Raw genomic sequence first — 16546 nt, 5'->3', positions numbered from 1 at the left:
TGACTTCACTGTAGCTGTGCCAAATCACACCAGTTCAGAGTCTGGCCCTATGTGTTTGTGTTCAGACTATGCTGTGGCTTATAGTTTGAGAATACAAGATTGGCCATCTGTTCTAGCCAAAGCAAACACTTCCTCCTTAGAGTACTGTGTATCGGTGGCCATTTCACTCCCCAGAAGTAGCTGCATTTCAGTGGTGCTCTGTGCATACAACTTGCAAGGTGCTTTGAGATCTTTTGGAATGGGTAGCAGTACAAAATGTTACCATCAGTGCAAGGCCCAACAGTAACTGGCCAAGAGGAACAGAAGAAAGCCTTGCCTTGCAGCGTGTTCATTTGTCTTGGCCTATGGAATTTGCGATCACATTTCTCCCTCTTTCCAATAAATATTGCAGAAGTATTGCGAGGGTCGTGGTGGGTAGTAAATTGCATTCCACCTCCGTTATAAGGCTCTTTGTTCTAACAAGCTGTCCCAGCTCCACTGACCCTTAATTACAGCAACATCTCATTGGAGTATGTGCTATTCTACCCATGTGGGCACCAAAACAAGTTGAAAAATGATGCCCTCAAATCTTTCCCTTCCTAGGGATTACAGACAGCTGTGCCCAGCTGTGGGGCTAGACTTGGATTCAGTCTTTCCCTCGGCCCTTCTGCGCTTGTTTCCCGCAGCAGCTGGTTTTATCTGCCTCAGCCCCAGCAGCTCTTCTGCTCTCTGCTGAAACGCTCAGTGCAGCGTATTTGAAGGAACACTCTAGGCTGAGACATCTGTTGTAAAGAGTTTATTCATATTTATGACTACAAGACACTTAATAGATTCTGCTTTATTTCTGTAGCCTGATGATACGGGGAGTGCCGCATACCGACCAAATCATGCAACACGCGGGAAATTCCAAAGCATAACATGAAAGAGATGGGGCTCTGATCCCTGGACAGAACGGCAGGGCCATATTCCCCAATCTGTTAGGGCTGTGCCAGATGCAACATGGTTGCCCTAAACCTGGCCGCTCCCCCTCTTGTTGGTGTAGGAGAGCCAGCTCTGGTGGTGTAGAGATGCTGTAGCTACTTGCTTGCCCACGGTCTCTCCCAGTCAGCACAGGGACTTTCCTGCACTTCAGCAGTTCCTGATCGCTGCCTTGGCCCCCCGGGGACACTGTAATCTAAAGCATCCTACATGCTGTTCTAATTTGTGCCAAGAGACTGGTTTGCCACATAGCCCATGAATTGGGAGAAGGATGGTGGCACCTGTGCGAGTGGATGTTGTGGGCATTGCCTGTGGGTGGGCTTGGTCTCATATCTCCAACCCAGTCAGCCTCAGAGGGAGGGAGGATTATGGCTCCAGAAGCAGGGTGTTTGGGTAGGACAGGGGCTCAGATCTGCTCCATTGTATACCCATGCCTACCTGTCTCTTTATTCCCACAGGGACCAAGTTCCCTCCAGGGCTAGGCAGTGCTTGCTGCAGGTGGTCGTGGCTGAAGGCAGCTGACTTTTGCTCAGGTGGACGGCTCCTGTCTGGACAGTCCCTTCTACGCAAACATACATTTGGATTCAATACAAACAAACTCAGAGACTTCATCTACATGCTGCATGCATGCAACCTGGCCAGAGGGCATGCCATGTGTCTTTGCCCTCACAACGGGGATGGAAGGTAATATGAACAGACGGGAATGCTCCATCTGCCAGCTATGGAGCTGAAAACTGGGACCCATGAGGACCTGCATTTATGATAGGCCCTCCATTAATGCTCTCTGGGACAGCGTGGAGCACCCGGGGGAAGATAATACATTTCACAGGAGCTGTGAGCACCACCAGCATCCAGAGAGCACACACCTAGCACACTCAGTTGGAGAATACTGTTTCCTCAGGGTGATGTTCCCTCTGCCTGGGCCCTTGGTGGTCACCTGCTGATTGGACAGGGGCTTCCACCTGTGGTCTTTGCCTTCTTCTCCGTTTGGAACACTCCACATGGAGTGTTGTACACCAGTGGTTCTCAACCTTTTTTCATGGGCAGACCCCTTTGGACATTTCAAATAGAGGTGCAGACCCCCTTGGAAATCTATTGCCTGTATATATATAGTTGAATTCTGTTCAGTCAGTTTGCAGTTTAAGGCTTTCACGGACTCCTTAGACCTAGCGGTCCATGGACCACCACAGATTGAGAACCTTATGTACATGTCTGAATGTTCTGCATCCCTTCCCCAGGGCATCTCACAGCACCCATTGCACCAAGCACTTCTGTCCACACGGAGGCTGTCTAGGCAGCCCCAGTTCACCAGAGTTGTCCCAGACAAGAAGGGCATAGTGCTGCTTGGTCATTTGGTTCAAAATTCCGCTCTCTTATTGGGAATAATTTGCCTTCCTCTTTCAGCCAGGCATGTTGCAAAATGGTATGTTATATTGATATTGTAATCAGAAGTACACCGTCTTTTTGGACCCAATCACAAGTATGTGCATATTTGCAGTATTCTATTTGACTATATTTACTATTTAATCTATTGCAATATTGATATGAATTCAGCTACTATGTTAATTGACATAGAGCAATAGATAGATACTATTGCAAAAGAAATTAAAGCAACCACCAGAAAGCAAGCTAAATCTCTTTTTACTAATTAAATACTGATATCTTTTAAGAATAGCTAATACATGAGGAATATTTTGCCCTATTTTTTTGGAGAGCCTGAAAGACACTTGTTGTTCACCCTCATTCTCCACTCCCAGCAGGAACCTTGAGATGTCAGACATGGAAATGTGGCCACAGCTGTTTATGCACTTAGAGTATTTCCAAGGCCACATCCTTCTATTCTCCTTCAGATTACGCAAGTAGATGCAATAATGACTCCAAAGACCCAAGGTCCATGTGCCACGCACCGGCATTGCCAGGAGATTTTACATTCTGAACATTTGAAAACTATCATTTAAATGGGGGGGGGGCAGGTGAGTTTGTTTTTTTTCCAACTTCAACTGTATTTTGAAAGCTGCTCACTACAGAAATGTGTGCATTAGCAGATAGATGTTACCCAAAGCACTAACAGTAAGAGATAATGGGCCATATTTAGGCTTAGGCAGGTACCTTGCAATCTGCCCTAAGTGAGGGGCATTGCATAATAGTGCTGCCCAAGGAGCAGAGCATGGCCCAAATTGTCACTCGGCATCACAGCTCAGTCCCCACTCTCCTTTGCTCTATGGGGCAAGTAAGCTGTGCCAGCCCTTTTTCTGGTGCAGCTTACGTAACCCGCCATGTTGGCTCATCTGTGCTGGCTAGTGTGCTGAGGAGGAGGAGCTATGGCTAATTTTGCCCCTCCTACCCACCCACGGCACCCCCACCTTTGTGGGATGGGATGTACTGAGCCAGCAGTGGCTGCTTTACTCCCATATTATGACCTGTGATGCAGGTAGCCAATGTAGGGGAATAAGAAGCTGGCTTCCTGATTCTCCTGCATGGGCATGTAGGCCAGCTCATGAATAATCCCTTCCAGTTCTCAGCACATGTAAAAAGGGCTTTAAAACCCATGTACTCCACATATACCAGTTGAAGGTGGCCCGGTTTGTGCTCCTTTTTGATTTTTTCTGATGTATAAAGAAAGCCTGAAAGGAGTTTGTCTCCCCTGCTTTCCTGGAAGATTCTATGGATGATTGGAGACCTGGCAGGACTATGTCGTCAGAAGAACAGGGAAGAGAGATCTGAAATGAGAAGGCATTTTAGTCAGCTTGTTTTTGTTAACCCCCCTGTTCAACTCAAACTTCTGACAGCCCAGAAAAAACGCTCTCATTGTTAGAGATTCAACAGTTCCACCTCTTCAGTCAAGGGCTGAGAAATATCCCACTCCAGGTCTAGGGTCCTCCATACAGGGCCCCCCAAAAACAGGAAAGAAAAGGTTTGATATCCCCAATAAGGTGTGTATAAACAAACAAACAACAAACACATACAGCCTTCTCCTCCCCTCGCGTTCATGTTAGTGAGGCGGGTTGGGAATATCACAGAACATGTCACGCTACAGACAGATGGAAGGGGGACGGTTTAACTTCAGATCAGTTATCTTCCCTTCATCCCATCCAAGGTATTATATTTTCTAAGTGAGGCTCCTAGTATTCTTGAGAATTAAGTGCCTGAATCAGCCCCGTGGCCCATTCGAAATGTCCTTTTATATCATACGTTGATGATAGAGTCTCCCGTCAAGTTTGACGGATGAGCTACAGTCTAGGTGGCAGAGCTGAGGCCATTGGCTCTTGTCTTGTGCTAAAGGCTCCCAGGTGTTGAAGTCATTGTAAGATTGGAGGTTGGCCTTAAGATTGTCTCTGTAACGTTTTCTTGGTCTGCCCCTAAAACGAGTTCTAGTCTGCAATTCTCTGTAAAAGACGGCCTTCACCATTCTACTGTCAGACATGGAGCCCAGGACGGCACCATCCCAGCTGCACTCACCCTATAAAAACTTCAAGCCCGTGATTGTGTAGCACGCAAGGACCTCAGTGTTTGGAACCAAATCTTGCCATTTAATTCCCATCATCTGCCATAGCCATTGTAGATGGAGTTGGTCCAAGCGTTTTATGTGGCGTTGATAAGTAGTTCACATATCACAATGATAGAGGGAGGTGGTGATGATGATAGCCAGTAAACATACATTTTTGTTTGCAGTCTGACATCATGTTCAGTCCAGCGATGATCCTAAAGCTTTCCAAAGGCATCACTGGCTGCACCAATTTGCTTCGTAATGTCATTATCAGACATTCGGAATGAATCTTATATTACATTGCTTTCATCTGACGTGGTGTGAAGAGACCCCCAAAATGGCACATAGTTACCGTTGTGATAGGCAGCTTCAAAAATTTAGATACATAGAACACAGGGGACATTTTGTGGGGCCGGTGGGGTAAATCATACAATACTCAGCACCGATCCATTGAAGACAATGGGAATTAGACCAACACTGAACACTTTCAAACTTCCATCCTAGAAGATATTATGGGCATGTCTATACTGCAATTAAACACCTGTGGCTGGCCCATGTCAGCTGATTTGGGCTTGCAGGGATCAGGCTACTGGGCTGTTTAATTGCAGTGTAGATATTCGGGCTTGGGCTGGAGACTGGGCTCTGGGACCCTCCCTGCTGCAGATCCCACCTGGAGAAGAGAATTGTATCTATCAATACATGTTTACAGCCTCCATTACAAACTCTTTCCAGCAGCTCTTTGATGAAGCAAGTAAGACACACTTGGGGGGGGGGGGATACATAAAATAATCATTAGAAAATCATAAGTGAATCTACTCTTTAGGAAGCAGGCAGGGAGGCAGAGAGAGGGGAGGTGGGAAGGGGCAAAAATACAATTGTTGGCTGATATGAAAAAAAAGTCATGAATAAACCACAGATTTAAAAGAGAGAAAGAAAGTGACATGTCCATGGAGGACGGAGGCTTGGAACTGTTCAGCCTAATGCATGCCAGATTCCTTCTCTCTCTCTGTCTCGCTCTCTCTTTTTCCCCCCTCCTCTCCTGCTCTCTTTATCCTTCACCAAATGCTGTCTGCTAAACTTCTGAAACACCCTTTGCCTTTTTGACCCTTCAACTTGTCTTGAACTTCGGAAAAACTGGGGTGGAGGGAGGAAGAATTGACTATGTACTATATGTACGTGTGTGTGAGAGTGGGCTGGGGGGGTGGTTGTAACAGCGATCAAGGGGTAGCTGAAATGAATTTGTGTGGTGGATGCTACACTGCAAACGATTTGTATCTTGTTAATAGAATTAGTAAATATGTGTTGCTCCCTTTGCAGCCAGTGCCCCCAGGGGAGATCTGGCAAAATAATAAAAAAAAAAAAAAGTAAAGAGACAAACTACTTATTTAGCCCTTATTCCCCCGTCTTTTTTTCTCCCCCTTTATGAAGACACTAAGCAGACAAGTTGTAGGCTTAAAATGAGGCCTTGAATTGCTGCTGCTTGCAGGAAGTTACGGGGTGGTGCATGGGGTATGTGTGTGTGTGTGTGTGTGTTTAAGAAGCAGGCCTGATATCTGGTAATGCAAAATCCATTCACAGTTAATGAAATGATTCTAAGCCAAGTTCCTGAGTTATTGAGAGGCCTGGACTGAAGCAGATCCCCAACCATTGACTGGCTGCCTTGGATGAAAATATACTCTACCAGGGCACTGGCCTGACATTCTGTGCAGTATGTGTGCTTGAGAGAGAGAGAGAGAGAGGTGGCGTCCACTGGGGGATTTTGATTTACATGGCTGCCTTCCAGGATCTTTCACTCCGTAGGGTGGCCATATGTCTTGTTTTGGCTGGGATAGTCCCTTTTTTAAGCCTTGTCCTGGCCATCCTGACTATTTTTTGCAAAAGTAGCCATTGGTCACGTTTGCTCTCGCCAACTTGATCAGTTGGCAAGAGCAAATAGGACAAATGCCTACGTTTGTCAAAAAAGTGGGGTCTGGTGCGGAGGAATATCTGGGGGGTGAGTGGAGATGCTAGTCCTGTGCGGGGTGGGGAGGAGGGGCCAGCAGGGATCCGGCAGGGGGAAGGGTGGGGGGAGTGGATGGGGCCAGCCCTGCGCAGTATCCCATTTTCCCTTTGGGAAATATGGTCACCTTATCACTCTGTGACACACTGGAGTGATAGTAAAAAAAGATGCACAAAGGCGCACATCCTGTGCTCACTGCCCCCACATGTGTATTGTAATGAGAAGCAGGAAAGGGTAAAAGAGAAATTAACTGACCTGCAGGAGATAACTGAAAAATTGAGACTTGGGCAAAATCTTAGGACTGATTTTTTTTTAATTATTTCCTATCTTCTTATTATTTTATCTTATTATTTACAGAGGACTTTAGCTGCCTCAAGTGAGATCAGATCTCCTTTCCTCTAAGCACTGGACACACACTCAAAAATAACAGTCTCTGCCCCAAAGGGCTTACAATCTGAATACTCGAGTCAGACAAGAGGAGGGAGAAAAGACATCCAGAAGAAAGATAGCGTTTGGAAGGGCCGAAATTCCAACTTTAATTAAAAGTCCTCAGTTGCTAGCAGGTCTTATTTGAATAGGAGAAGATTCTGGGAGGAGAGGTAGATACTCTGGAGGGTAGGGATAGGGTACAGAGGGCCCTAGACAAATTAGAGGATTGGGCCAAAAGAAATCTGATGAGGCTCAACAAGGACAAATGCAGAGTCCTGCACTTAGGACGGAAGAATCCCATGCACGGCGACAGACTAGGGACCGAATGGCTGGGCAGCAGTTCTGCAGAAAAGGACCTAGGGGTTACAATGGACAAGAAGCTGGATATGAGTCAACAGTGTGCCCTTGTTGCCAAGAAGGCCAATGGCATTTTGGGATGTATATGTAGGGGCATTGCCAGCAGATCGAGGGACATGATCGTTCCCCTCTATTCAACATTGGTGAGGCCTTATCTGGAGTACTGTGTCCAGTTTTGGGCCTCACACTACAAGAAGGTGTAGAAAAATTGGAAAGAGTCCAGCGGAGGGCAGCAAAAATGATTAGGGGCCTGGAACACATGACTTATGAGGAGGGGCTGAGGGAACTGGGATTGTTTAGTCTGCGGAAGAGAAGAATGAGGGGGGATTTGATAGCTGCTTTCAACTACCTGAAAGGGGGTTCCAAGGAGGATGGATCTAGACTGTGCTCAGTGGTAGCAGATGACAGAACAAGGAGTAATAGTCTCAAGTTGCAGTGGGGGAGGGTTAGGTTGGATATGAGGAAAAACTTTTTCACTAGGAGGGTGGTGAAGCACTGGAATGTGTTACCTAGGGAGGTGGTGGAATCTCCTTCCTTAGAAGTTTTTAAGGTCAGGCTTGACAAAGCCCTGGCTGGGATGATTTAGTTGGGGATTGGTCCTGCTTTGAGCAGGGGGTGGGACTAGATGACCTCCTGAGGTCCCTTCCAACCCTGATATTCTATGATTCTATGATTCTATGTGTAAACTAGGCTACGTCAAAGCAGTGAAGAATCTACATGAAGTAGTTTGAGTGTGTCAAATTACTGCTTCTGCCCAACTTCTTGAATTCCGACTTTTGATTCTTGCAGAAATCCTAGGGAAAAAAACGAATTAGCTGAGGGTGAACGGGTTTATAGAAAATAAGACTGACCCAAACTTTTGCCATAAATATAAATCAAACTGAAAAAAATCATTTGGCAGTTTGAAAAATGTGGATAACTTTCCTCTCCACTGGGCTTTATTTTTGTGTGGCCTCTGCACTCCCCAAGTGCCAATGAGCTCTGAAGTGGACTTGCTGGCCTCATGAGGTACACAGCCTAGTTCTTCAGACTCAATAGGCTCTGATAGCTCCAAAACGATTTTTTGTTTCAAAATGGCTTTTAATTCTATTTTTTTTGTAATTCAGAAGTATGAAAAAATGGTCACATTCAAAATGAAATATTTTGATTTGGTTGAAATAAAATGCTTTGTTTGATCCAAAATGAAACCATTTTTTACTTTTCGATTTGCCAAAATTTTCAGAAACTTTTGGTTTTGGCCCAACTCGAAATCATTTTTTTCTACTTTTTGAAATTGCCAGCAAGCCCCAAAAATCTGTTATTGACACAGCTCTTTTCCTGAGCATTGCACGGATGGAATTCCACCTGGCTGTTGTACAGGATATGGAGGCATCAGGCCCCTACAACCTCTTTCTCCCCATACAGGATAGGAGTTTTATCCCTGGAATCTTTTCAATAATTACTTCAATAAGGCAGCGATTTTCAAAGCTTGTTAGGATCTTGGGATTCCCATTTGCCAGTCCATTTAATGGGAGGCCTCAGGTCTGAGCACCTTCATCTGAGCCTGAGGACTAGCCATCTCAGCCTCCCATCAGATTAATGAGCTCAGCTGGGTGATGGTAGGACTGCTTGATTGGGCAGACCACTGGATTTGCTATGGGGAGCAAGCAAGCCTGCTTTTAAGGTCAGCAGCAGTAGGAGGTCATTGTCTATTCAATGTTTTAGTCCACAGGTGTGATTGTTCTTGCTCCTGTCCTGCATCAGCTCCAGGCTTCCTCCTGCCCTTCTCTTGTCCTGCTCCAGCCCTGTTCCTGACTCTGGCTTCAGCCCTTGGCTCTGGTTTCTGGCCTACTCACTCTGGTTCTAACCAATGACCAGAACCTAGGCCTGATAGTAGGTAGGCAACCAAAATCCCTTGGTGGCTTGGAAAATGTTAGCCTACATTGTTTGCTTTTTTTAGAGGGGGTGGGGAGGGAACAGTTTCCTCTGTCTTGCTCACAACTACAGCCAGCTGAAATTTTTCATTCTAAACTTTGCTTTTTTGGGGAGTGGGGGGAGGGCTTCATTTAGGAAAAAAACAAAACTTCATAATGCAAGAAGTGAAAAATCAACAATCTGTTTCTGAAAATGAAAAACAAAAATACTTTTGCCTTTAGGTTTTGTGGGGGGGGGAGGTGAGTTTTCCCTTTTCTCTCTCCTCTTTTTTTCTTTCCTTAGCCACTGAAAAAGGGGGGGGGGAAGGGAGAGGAAATGGGGCCCCTAAATATACCCCCCCAAAAAACCCCAACATTTGGGTGTGTTTTTGCAAAACAAGCCATTTTTCAACCAGTTCCGTTTGTGCTGATACTGGGGAAATCTAGCCCAGGAACAGGACCATCCTATCTGCATCTCTGGGGTCCTCTGCTCTGTGTCCCCCTCTGGAACCCTGATTGTAAACCTATGACCCTCACACCCCATTCCTGTGTTTTCATTTGTTGTCCTCTGGAATTAGTGGATCCCCATGTTGTTGGGTTTTTATTCCTGGTCCTTTCTGTCTGAAGCAGGGGGAGGCCCTTCTGGTTCACTAAATGGATCTCCTTTGGGGATCCATCATGTACATGGGGACTAAATAGGCCTAACTACATCCTCTTAGCAATAGACAGCACAAAGCACAACCTCTGCAAAGAGGAGTTATGGATTACAGCTGCAATGGAATTCCATGCAATTCTATGGACTGTTTGGGGGTTGGAAGTCAGTGTATGTGAGTGTCCAATCCATTGACAATGTGCCAGGACCAAAGAGGCAGCTGAGTCCATTAAAAGGTATAGTAAAACAAGGAGTCGCGTTATAAATGACGGACCAAGCCAGCAAGGTGCTGCTGAACATCCTCAGCTCCCACTGATGGCAGAAGACATTCAACATCTTGCAGGACTGAGCCCCAGGTCATGTGAGTGAGGGCCTCTTTTGCAATTCTGTATTCCTGCCATACCTTTCCCAGCCATGCAGCTCAGTGTTTATTAAGCATACGGATTGCCATGATCCTTTTGTTCCTCAGCAACTTATCCTCCAGCTCCCGTTCCCACCAAGAGCTGAGACCTATTAGAAGGTAATGATGTGTTAAATGGAAGGTGAAGCACAGGAAAATCTCCTGAGGAAAAGGCTGATGAGGCAGCAGGAGAACCGACCACAAAAGTTGGGCCAACTTAGCATCTACACTTTTATTCTCCCCCGTAGCCTTGTTTTCCATGTGCAGAGCCTTTTACCTGCTGAGGTTTCAGCAGGCTTTGTTTGCAGGGTTTCATGTGCATCTATTTCACTGTTAAGTTTTCACTATTGGTGAAAGAGAAACCTGAAAGCTCACACAAAGCTCTTCTTAGATCTCCTTCTTCAGATTGAAAGCTTGTTGCTTGCACCAACTTCTATTGGTGAAAATAAAAGATACTGCCTCACCCACCTTCTCTCTCTCATTCCTGGGGCCAACACGGCTGCAACAACACTGCAAACCACAATTTGAGAGTGGTGTTTTACAAAACTCACTTTAAACTACTGAGTTTTGCCTGGCTTTCGGTCAAAAACATGAAAAGCTCAATTGTTCATGGTTTGGTGTTCCTCTAAAACCTTGAATTGGCTCAGGTCCTCTAAAAGTTGTCCCAGATCTCTGAAAACTCAGCCCAAGTTCACTTGAAACTCGGTCCAAGTTTCAAATGGCCTAGCCCCAGACAAAGTAAAACTCAGCTGCTGCTTCCCCCCCCTCCGCCTCCCGTTTCATCATGAAACATTTCCAGCACTCGAGTGAGTGGGTGGTTTCTCATTTTATATGTTTAATACAATGAGATCTGAATTGTAGCTGTTTGCATAGGGCCTAATTTTTATTTACATCATTCTGCATAAAGGGGCCTTGGACTGGACATAAATGATTGAGTGTAGGGGGAAACTATTCAGAGAACCCTCTGTAAGACTCAGTGGCTCCATAGTGTCAACAACTTTATTTTGTATGGTAAAAATAAATTTCAATTAGAGCTGGTGAAAAATTGTGAAATTGTTGTGGAAAAAAGTGACATTTCAAAGGTTTGAAGTGGACCTATTTTCTGAGACACTTTGAGATGTTTTTAATTGATATTTTTTGTCAAAATTATTTTAGAAATCATTATCCAAATCTTTTGTTTACAAGAAATCACATTTTTCTTTCTGGTAAATAAAAGAATTCAATACCAACTTTGAAAATAATCATGATTAAAACCATTGCTAAAAGTATTAAATGTGAAACATTTCATAAAAATCAGAATTTAGATGAAGTTGGAATGTTTTGGTGAAAAGTTTGTTCTTGTAAAAAGACTTTGTTTTACATAACTTTGCATGCAAAAAATGTCTACCAGCTCTAGTTTTAATATGTGCCCATGAATAAAGGCTGTTGGTCTTTTTAACAGAAATAACTAAAATTAAAGTTATAATAAGCAAGAACAACAGACGTGTAATGCATTGGCCAACCAACAGCCAGGGCCTTTTGGGCTGATTCTGGATCGGATTCTCTGAAGTGCTTAGAACGTCCTGGGATTTGCTGAGTGTCCTTTACTTCCATTGGTTTCAATGGGAATGCATAGGCTCTAAGTCTATCTTACTGAGAAAAAACAATAGGAAAGTCAGCTGGGGAATTATCATCACCAGTGCTTAGATACTTCAGTAACAGGAATTCTAGAAAGAGAGCGAGGAAGATGATGGAGGAAACCAGAGAGCCAGGTGTTTTTTCCATACCTAACCAGAAGAAAGCACACTGATCTACATTCCACCAGCTATAAAAGATATCTACAGCCAATTTGAACACCAGTCAATACGCAGGGTGAGCAGGAGATTACACATTAAATCTGGGGCTGATCACAAACCGGCAGCCCTATGGAATAGACCGCCCTCCCTGGGCCATGGGGCTTTCAGGTCCTAAAAGCTCTCTCTACTTGATATGTAATATATCTGGACACTAGACAGACTCCGAACACTCATTCTCTTCTGTCAAAGCCCAGAGTCCAGGTAAATGTGGAAATCATCTATTTCCGGTTCTCCTCTTCTTGGGAACTGCACCCAGAGTGCATTCTGCATAGATGTAGATATCTGTGTCCTGTTGTTTTCCTCTTTATTGTCAAAAAATTAAGAGATTTCAGGGATCACCTACAGGCTGCTGTCACTCCTACAGAGAATCTCAGATAAAACTGGATGATGATGATTGATTGAGGCCAGTTCAGGTTCCCATCCTAAATTATGAAGTTTATCTGAAGTTTATTCCAGCTACCTGAAACTCTTGTGTATCTAAATCTGGGCTGAAAATCAAGGAGAATATGCTTCCTTGTGAGATTTCTCTGGGATTTCCTAGACCCATTTGTGCTAGACATTATGGGACGGTGACCATCTTTTTGGTACTCTCACTTCTGGTCCCAGTTACAGCCTGGAAGTACAGAAAAGGATGGAGATACAAAATGCATTTTTTTTAAAGTTCAATGATTTTTGAATATATCCTTTACAATAGAACCTCGGAGCTACAAACACCTTGAATGGAAGTTGTTCTTAGCTCTGAAACGTTCGTAACTCCAAACATAAAGTTATGGTTGTTCTTTCAAAAGTTTACAACTGAACATTGACTTAAAACAGCTTTGAAACTTTACAATGCAGAAGAAAAATGCTGCTTTCCCTTTTATTTTATTTTTTTGGTAGTTTACATGTAACACAGCCCTGCACAGTATTTCTGTGTATGTGTTTGGTGGGAGGGGGTGGGGGGTTTGTGTGTACTCCAAATGAGGTGTGTGGTTCATAACTGTGGTGTTGGTAACTGTGAGGTTCTGCTGTAGTTAATTTCACAGTGTGGCTGAAAGTTGAAGAGGAGAGGTGGTTACCAGACTGCTCATCTCCACAAATTATTTAGTCTGACCATTCATTACCAAGGCATCTCTCTCTCTCTCTCTCTCTCTTTCTCTCTCTCGTTTTTGTCTCTTCTGCCTCTCTCAAGTATTTAATTGTAGAAAAGCCATTTTTTGTACACAGGGATATTTTTCTATGGTTCCAGTAAAGCCTAGAGTATCATTGACATTTAAATTCTTCCTATAGAGGTGTCAAACATGTAAACCAAGCTGGTCTCTTGTAAATCATAAGCAGAAGTGAAAGTAAGCTGGTCCGGTCCAGTACGGCGTACCAGCAAGAGCCAGTACACAGCTGACCGTACCAGCAGGGGGCAGTTTCCCCAGGCCGGCAATTTAAAAGGACCCTGGGCTCCTGGCAGTGGCCGAAGCCCCAGACCCTTTAAATCACCACCGGAGCCCCATTGCTGGAGCCCTGGGGTAGTGGCAGTGGCCGGGAGCCCCAGCTTTTTAAAGGGCCCGGGGATTTAAAGGCCCCGCCCCTTCTGCTTGAGGGGCCCCCCTCCCGCCTTGCTTAGGACCCCAGCCCTGAGTACCAGTAAGTCCCTTAAGTTACTTTCACCCCTGACCATAAGTGTCTTTCAGCTGTCTGCAATGGAAATTAAACTCTACTTTGGGACCAAACGTGAAGGCTACAGGAGCTGAAGCTAGTAGGACCTCACAGACGGCACTCAATACATGAGAGATTTGGATAGGCGAACAAGGGGGTATTCAAGTGGTCGTTAACAGCAGAATGAAGGTGCGTATTATACATGTGTGTACGTTTGGTTGCTGTGCTTGTATTTCATCACTCGATCCATGTGGGCTATTGGTCTGCCATGTTCATGACTGAGATCAAATACTTGGCCTATGTTTCTTTGAGAGGGAGAGTGCTAAGATTTGCACCCTAATTTTTGAGTTAAGAGGGAAAGGTGGGTAGATTGTGGGATGCAATACGGAATCTCCCCGTATTAATTAGTTCAGTTGCTTTGCTCCAGCTTTCAACTTTGTTCTTCTAAAAGTGGCCTGCTCTGCAAAACCCAGGTCTCAATTAAGACTATTATCCTGGGATGACATTTCCTCAGTCTGTCGTCGGTTATTTTTTAATTCTCTAATTTGTTCTAATATGTGCAGTGCCTGCATATCCAGTCAGCCATGAAGACTCTGCATTTCCAGGTTCCTTCCTCTCTATCCTCCTGAAGAAATTAAAGCAAGGAGGCTGTGGGACCACAAGTGCAGGAAATAGAATTAGGAGACATATTAATTGGGGCATCAAGTAGGATTTTGTTCCAGGCGGTTTCCTTCCGTGAGCCACTTTGATGCTTCCCCTTCGCAGCTCTGTTTCTCATTAAAAGTATCCCTTAATGGCAAATGCTGTTTATACATGTTGCAATTATGTCATGCTATAACCCCTATGCTGGCAGGCTTTGCTGACTAGCGAGGAGGGTAGGCGGAGGAGGTCAGTTCTGGGAGAGAGGGGGAGAAAACCGAGAACAACTTGCGGCTTCTTTGTGCAATTTGACAGTTGCTCTGTTGTTCTAAATTCCCTTGTGCATTCAGTTCAGCAATATGTACCCTTGTTAGATACCCATGTTGGTTTTTATTCTTTCTGCAGTTCACTGGCTCTGCAAGCCAGTGCTTAAGTGGCTGGATCAAACCTGAGGAGTCCTGCTTTTTTGAAACCAAGCACATATGCCCTTTTACTTCAACACTTTTTGGGGTGGGGGGGTTGGGTTTCTTTTTTCCTCCTTTATGCTCCCTCCCATTTTTTTTCATTTGTCTTCTCACAGCAACCATGTCAACCCTTTGATGAATCACACAGGATCTTCCTCAAGGCCTGAGATTTACCCCAGTCTTTTCAGAAATGCTACCTTGAGCAATGCAGCCGTAAGTGTTTCTGCCAGCACTAAGTCGAGGCTGTGAGAACAGCTCATTTGTGGGTGGGTATTTGTTTTTTCCATCAAGGCAGCCAAAAAACCTCCAGCTTTCCCTCTTGCTCTGGAGGAGATCAGGAGTGCTCTGGATTAATTTTGTCCCTTAATCTCCAAGCTCATACAACCAGCTGAGGACAACCCTGTCAATGAACTTTTGTTCTTGGTGTTTTTTGTTGTTGCTGTTCCCATTGTAAAATGGGTTTGCCCCACATACGGATCACAGAGGCAAACAATAACGATAATGATAAAAGAAAACAGCTAATGCATGTGGGACTGCAAGCCAAGCCACGTTAATACCTAAGCAAGTCCATAAGCGAATACAAATATCACAGCTGTGCTCTGGAAATTCTACTGGCTTCTCCAGCTACCAGGAGTCAACATGAAGCACTGAAACTGACACTGAAAGCAGCAAGTGAAAACCTCAAAGTTATCAAAATCTGAGTGTAAAACAAATCAAACAGCAAAGAAACCACCCCAGCCACTGCCTAATATCTGATGTAAAATGACCAGAGTCTAAATAGTCAAACAGCCTAGAAAATCAAGGGAACTGGCGATGACAAGGACTGACCAGAGGAATAAGAGGACACAGACAAGTGTAGGAGTCACAGAGGAGAAGTCTGTCTCTCTCTCTCTCTCTCTCTCTGCCTAGAGCCAGAGCTGCTGTGAAATGACTCATTTCCACTCTGCTTGGATGATATTTGCATGCAAAACCCATTCTTTCTCCATGAGCAGTCATGGGGGTATTCAGTTCCTGTGTTTTTGATCTGGGATGAAACCCACCTTCCAGGCTTAAAACTGTGATGTTTCATGGATTTATCCCTCCTGAGGGTCATTTGTCATTTTCATAACATAGAGCTCATCCTACTGTCCCCTTGCAGTGAAATCAATGGAAGTGTTGCCGTGGACTTCAAAGTGAGCACGGGAACGGGCCCAAAGATAGGACCTGACCTTGCGGGCTCTTATGCATTGGAACTGTCCCACGGAAGTTGACAGTCAAGTCCTGAAACTTTTATGCAGTTTTTACTCGGCTGTAACTCAGGCAAAAATGTCAGCTGAAACTGAGTAAAGACTTCAAGATTAGACCCACTGACTTGACTGGAATTATAGGCCCTGCTGAGCACCTAGCAAGAGTAGCCAAGATCCAAAGAATTAGGGCTGTGGGCCTGCTCCCTAATATCCTGGGAAAATCTAGGAGCTATTGTGCCTCCCTCCTGGAGCTACCAGCCGGCATGGCGCCCCCAGCGCAGGGCTATGTGTGACTGGCACAATATTGCCCATTATGTAACTTCAGGACAATGACCGAACAATTCTCACCCACTGTTGAATATCATTCAGTCGCATCTCTGGTGAGAAATGCTGTCCATGAAAATGCTTCATTCCTAGGCAGATATAGGTCTTCTCAGTCTATTCTGAAATGAAGCTCCCTTTGTCGGGATCAATATGCTGACCTCTTCAAGTGGATTCTACTACTGACCTTGTGTCCACTGGTGATGGCTCCAGCAAGGCGAACACAAGATGTTGGCTTCAGTTCACTGGGTTCCATGGA

At 44.9% G+C, this 16546-nt stretch overlaps 1 long non-coding RNA gene across 1 annotated transcript in view; it reads left to right on the top strand.

The window, feature by feature from the left end:
• Positions 1-13755, top strand: part of LOC311531517 — a 137949-nt gene extending 124194 nt beyond the window's left edge. The window contains exons 6-7 of the long non-coding RNA XR_014714232.1: positions 1416-1641; positions 13673-13755. This is a non-coding gene — a long non-coding RNA (uncharacterized lncRNA). The remainder of the gene's footprint in view (positions 1-1415; positions 1642-13672) is intronic.
• The last annotated feature ends 2791 nt before the right edge of the window (positions 13756-16546 follow it).

Source organism: Lepidochelys olivacea (assembly GCF_965140295.1).
Source record: "Lepidochelys olivacea isolate rLepOli2 genome assembly, chromosome: 15".
In the NCBI taxonomy this organism is placed as follows: domain Eukaryota; kingdom Metazoa; phylum Chordata; order Testudines; family Cheloniidae; genus Lepidochelys; species Lepidochelys olivacea.
The sequence above is the reverse complement of the archived record's forward strand: the minus strand, read 5'-3'. Positions and strand labels throughout refer to the sequence as shown.